The sequence below is a fragment of the Medicago truncatula genome, unplaced genomic scaffold (assembly GCF_003473485.1).
Source record: "Medicago truncatula cultivar Jemalong A17 unplaced genomic scaffold, MtrunA17r5.0-ANR MtrunA17Chr0c01, whole genome shotgun sequence".
NCBI classification, from domain to species: Eukaryota; Viridiplantae; Streptophyta; class Magnoliopsida; order Fabales; family Fabaceae; genus Medicago; species Medicago truncatula.
In genome coordinates, this window is record NW_024340360.1 from 407,294 (window position 1) to 413,293 (window position 6,000).

At 34.7% G+C, this 6,000-nt stretch overlaps 1 non-coding gene across 1 annotated transcript; it reads left to right on the forward strand.

Moving 5' to 3' along the window:
• The first annotated feature begins 2,124 nt into the window (after positions 1–2,124).
• Positions 2,125–2,230, forward strand: LOC112416187 (small nucleolar RNA R71). Its single transcript, XR_003006494.1, has one exon. It is a non-coding gene; the product is annotated as a small nucleolar RNA R71 (small nucleolar RNA).
• The last annotated feature ends 3,770 nt before the right edge of the window (positions 2,231–6,000 follow it).

A 6,000-nucleotide genomic window follows, 5' to 3' on the forward strand; every position in this document is an offset into this window, starting at 1 on the left:
CATTTTACAAGAATCTTCCATTTTCAAAACCAAAACCAAATAAAACTCAAGGAAACCAATCTCAATCATTTTCATTTATCATACAATCACTACACTACTTTACTCCCATTCCATTTCCTTGAATTTCAAATTTCGGAACAATCAACGTTCTTGTTCAAGGAAGTGTTCCAGTAGGATTAATTGTACAAACAATGATTATATAAGTTAAAAGAACTGTTTTAAGAAGTTCGGATTGGCCCTCGGAAGCTCGGAACAAAGTTTTAAAAGTGCTGGAAAAAGTTTTGCACGCTTAAGCGTCCAACTTCCAGTAGCTACTGTGACTACACGCTTACCAGCTCGCTTACAGCACGCTTAAGCGTGCATTCATCAGACAGCAACTAGCGTCGCTTGCAGCGTCGCTTAAGCGACCATTCAAAATTCTGCATAACAAAAGTTACGGGTTTCACCCATTTTTCACCCAAAACTCCCAATTTTGATCTCCCAATGCCCAAACATGTTTCCAAAGAATGTTTATAGGTCATATAACTCACAAGGATACTCAAAAACACATTGAACATGAAAATCAATCTCACTTTTAACCAATTCACCAAATCAACCCATTTACATAAAACACCAACAACAATTCAAATTCTCATAATCAATTCATGAATATGCATACCCAAGCAATGATTCATCAACTACAACATCAATTAACAACCATAACATCAATTGAGCAAGAATCAAAATATCAAATTAACAATAACTTAGCAAAATTCACCAATTGAGCACCATTTTCACAACTTATCATTTTTACATATTTGAACATGTAATTTCACCAACAATCATACAATTATCATCAATTCATGCATACAAACATAACATCACAGTAAGAGCACGAATCTAGCATGAATTGTTCATCAACCCATTTTTATACAACATGAGAAAATGCAAAATTACATGATTATGATAATCACTAACCCCCTTACCTTTGAAGTTGATTATCCTTAACCCTAGCTTCACTTCAGCTCCTAGGTCACCCACTTGATTCCTCAAGCTTCCCCTCCAACACTCTTGTTCTTCTCTTCACTCTATCTCTCTCTACCTCTCCTTCTCTCTAGGAAAATGTTTTGTAGAGAATGAATACAATTCTAAGACAACCCTAGTGTTATCCCCCTTAATGGGCTTAACTCAAAATATAATGGGCCTAACCCATTCTAACACAATTCAAAAGTTTCTATACACTCAACGGTAATTACTAACAACGGTAAAATATAATCAACGGTCACTAACGATAAAAACTAATCACTACACTAGTAACTTAGTAAAACAAGGGTTCTCACTAACTATTAAAATAATTCTCACCAAAATTACCATTTTACCCTTACTCGTCAAATGACCAAAATACCCTTCTAATACGGTAATCCATTTAAATAAACCCAATGACAATTAAATACACACAAGCACAATTAATCACATACAATCACACAATAAAAGTAATTAAATAAAACTAGCTAAAAATCGGGCTGTTACAATTTTGGCAAGAGAGTCATTCAGAAATCCAGTTTGATTTTTAAGCTCTTGGAGCTGCTTTGATTGATTTATAACATAATTTTCCAATAAAAGTTCCAAGCTGGATTTTTGAGGGACTTCTTGGTTGTTTACATAACCGGGTGGTGCTGTCCAAAGGGATTTTGAGGATTTTTGTAAAAAATTTGGTTTGGCCTCATCCCTAGGTTATATTGAGAATAATTCAATTGCTCAATACTTTCAGCAACACTACCTAGTTGGCAATCAATGCCAATATGGCCAAATACACCACAAATTTCACAAGGAGGTGATACAGGGGCAGGTGTGACATCACTAGTATTCATTTTATCAAATTTTTGTGTTAGTGCGTCAACCTTAGCAGCTAGATAATCAAGGGAAGAAATTTCATACATACCTGCCCCTTTTTTAGAGGGTGAAGAAGCAGTGATGACTCTCTCACTTGTCCACTGATAGTGGTTTTGGACCATGTCCTCGATCAAAGCATATGCTCCTGTGTATGTTTTATTCATCAAAGCTCCACCTGCAGCTGCATCAACATTCATTTTTGTGGTAATTAAAAGACCATTATAGAAAGTATGGATAATAAGAAACTTCTCTAAACCATGATGGGGGCAAAGCCTAAACATTTCTTTGAAACGCTCTCACGCATCGTAAAGAGATTCTCCATCTCTTTGAGTGAATTATGTGATTTGATTCCTCATTTGAGCAGTTTTACTATAGGGAAAGAATCGGGAAAGGAATGCCTTCCTCATTTGGTCCCATGAAGTGATAAAACCGATTTGCAGTGAATGAAACCAAGCACTAGCTCTATCCCTCAAAGAGAAAGGAAAGAGGTGTAGCCTTACGGCCTCTTGGTTTGCCTTTAAAGTTCCACTGAGTCTTAAAAAATTTGAAACATGGAGATTCGGATCCTCAGTGGGTGATCCGAAAAATTGATTTTGCTGTACTAAGTAAATAAGTGCAGGATTTATTTCAAAATTATTACCCTCAACTGTTGCGTACACAATAATAGCATGTGGCTCTTCCGTAGAAGGGGTTGCATACTCTTTAAGAGTGCGTTCCTCAGTCATATCGTTATTATTTCATATTTCCCAAGAAGTTAAAGGTAAAAGAAAGAAATAGAAAAAGAAAGAAAGAAGAAAAATAAAAATAAAGAAAAAGTTTTTTTTTCTTTTTTTTCTTCAGTCTAATCGTTAAAAAAAAAAATTAATCAAATCGCAATAACTCCCCGGCAGCGACGCCAAAAATTTGATGGGATAAAACCGTAAGTGCACAGTTCTACCGAAGTAGTAAAAAGAGTATCGTTTCGACATGGAGTTATGAATTCAATTAACTTTTAATACTGATTAGATGAAAGTTTCAAACGTTAAAAAGTTTGGATTTTTAATCAAAAGAAAATAACAATAATAATAAAAGGGTGTCTTGGGATTATTGGTCCGTCAAAGTGACAAACCCTTCTCAATCCAAACCCTTAAACCTAGAACCTTATGTTAGACCTAATTTCTAAAGACAAGTTTCTCTTTAGCCTATCACAGTTCCTTTCAGTCTCAATGAGTGTGTTCCTCAAGCAATCACGCCTATTTTCATGGATTACTGCTATTAGAATCCTTGAAGTTCAAAACTTTATATGTCTCAAGGTTTGCTAGACTATTTTCATGTTTCACAATCCTTGTCTAAATTCACTTTTTCAAATATCAAAACTCCACTTTCGTTTTATGAATTGATATTTGAGATGATGAATTAACAATTACTAACCCTCCACTTTCGCTTCTACAGTTTGATAATTGTTAATTGATGTTAAAACGGTGAATTTAGAGTAGAAATTAGGGTTACATAAAATTAGGGTTTAAGGCTTGCTTTGATTAGGATTATGTCATTAGACTTATCCAACAATCCTAAGACAAGAAGAATCTACTCACTAACGTTCATTGTAGACATAGAAGAGATGAAGAAGAAGAAGAACAACATAAAATAAAGGTTGAACTTTTATTCAAAGAAACAATTGTCACTTATTATTTCCAAGAACAAAAGATGAATTGTTATGATAGCTAGCTACTCTATTTATAGTCTATAATGACTTAAAACCTAAGCAATACATCACTAGAATGTTCCACAAGAAACCAAGGGCTTTTAGGTAAGAAATAAACTAATAGGTAGCTTGTCCGAAAAGCAAAAGCAGCAAAAGGATTAAAGTGGGGCGCGCCTCTTGTATATATTTGTACAAGATCTTCAAATTCTTTGCACATGATATTTTTGTATGAGATATTCATATTTTTGTGCTCAATCCTTGCACTAGATATTTTTGTATAAGATCTTTTATATTTTTGGCACGAATCAACTCCAATTCTCCTTTCTTTTGCTCCAAGACTCAATCTTTAGAATATTTGTTCATGAAATATAATAACTTACAATTTTAGTAAAAGAGTTCTAAAAAGGAAATAAACTTAAATAAAATAAAGGGTTAATGATGTTTTTCACCCCTGTAATATATGTCATTTTCGGTTTTCGCCCCTATAAAATTTTCGGTTTGATTGGCACCCTCGTAAAATTTTTATTTTCCGGAAAACACCCCTAATAGGCCATTTTCAGAATTTTTTTTCAAGAAATTTTGGTTTTTGAATGGCCTATTAAGGGTGTTTTCTGGAAAATAAAAATTTTACGAGGGTGAAATTCAAACCGAAAATTTTATAGACGAAAACCGGAAATGACATATATTACAAGGGTGAAAAACACTATTAACCCTAAAATAAACTCAAATATAAATAAAACGGACTTAAATATTATATTAAAATAACTAATTATTGACTCATCAGCCCCAGAGTAGGTGTGTTTGTCACCGAACTGGGTCAACAAACTCATTGTGTTCTTTACTTTCCTGTCATTTATTTTCTTGTTTTTATTTCTGTTTATCGCGTGATGTTGAAACATTAATCGTATCATTGCAAACGCTGAAACAACATACATAATGTATTAAAACAAGTGTGCTAGAATTTCATATTCTTTTGCTGAAGTGAATTAGATTACAAGAAAAACTTTCGACAAGAATCTAGCAAATATTGCTCCATGTTCATCTGCAAAATATGATGATACTAATCAAGCAGATGCAAGTTCTGTAAGACTCCATCCAACTCATGGTTTCATATGGGAAAGGGAGACTCTCGACACAACACCTAATGTGGAAGATCTGAATTCCCTAGTCTTAGGGAATGATGAAGATGGTCATCACATCTAAGCAAGATGCTTAGAACAGAATAACGGTTGTTTAGCCGTATCTTGAGATAAAGAAGGCCTTAGAGGCTGGTATTTAGCAAAAGATGGTTAAGAAGCCATTAGCAAAAATCTATGATGCGGAATTAGTATCATTCCTACTTAAAATCAAATGGTGAAATTTGGCATTAGTTGCCTTGATATTCAAAATTTTAGGTAAGAAACCAAAAGAAGTGGTTGAAACTAAAATAGATATAATTCTTGTCTAGTATCCTTTTGACAGGCTTGTCATTAGCAAAACGCGAGGGCAAAGAGTTATGTTTATTGAAGTTTTCATTACAAAACTTTGGTTCATTTGCAAGTGTCTTTTATTACAAATAAATTACTATTTAGAAAATTAGAAGTTTTTACAATTTACAATTTGTCGAAGGAATAAATTTCTTTGATAGATATGTCGAAACAAAGGCACATACTAGAAGTATAAGCCTATTGTGTGGAAATAAAATAGCACAAACATTAAAATTTCGACAAGAAGCAAACATTTGGCTTTGAATTAACGGAGCAATACAAAACAATGCCGAAACATTACAAAATTGGGCACTGCTATGTCACAACACAAACACATAACAGTACCAAAACAAAAGGAAGTAAAATTTGGCATTATAGTTTAAGACGAAGCTGATGCCAATTTATGGATGCCTAAAAATCTTGGATACCCACTACCATAAGAAGCCGAGGTCCAAAAAACGGAAATGCTGTAAAATCCAAGCAAGCTCGAAGTCGAGGCAGCATGACAGACAAAAGTTTGTCATAGAATAGTCCTCGTCCGAACCAGGAAAGGGTGAAGCAACATTACGAATCTGTCTGATTCCGTTGCAAAGCTTGTAGGGAGGGCAAGAAAATTGGTATCTTAAACTCGGGAGCACCGAACGGAAGCAGCCGTATGCAGGATAGCGTTACGGAAGTTCGCAAGTTAACGACAGTCAAAAAGATCTTGAAACACGGGAAGGATTCGACCGCCAGGAAGATTATCTGCGGCAAAAACCTCCAGCATGAGGTTGAAATAGGTAGCCCCGTCGGAACTTGTTTTCTTCTTTCCAAATCAGGACTTGTTTGATTCTTCATCGCCTTCCCCAGAACTTGTTTGATTCTTTCCAAATCAGGACGAATTTGGTGAAGCATGAAAACAGCGATCGCTACACTGTAAGAGGAATGTCTACTACTGGACATCCTGCACACAAATCGACATTTAGCCAGGAACAAAGT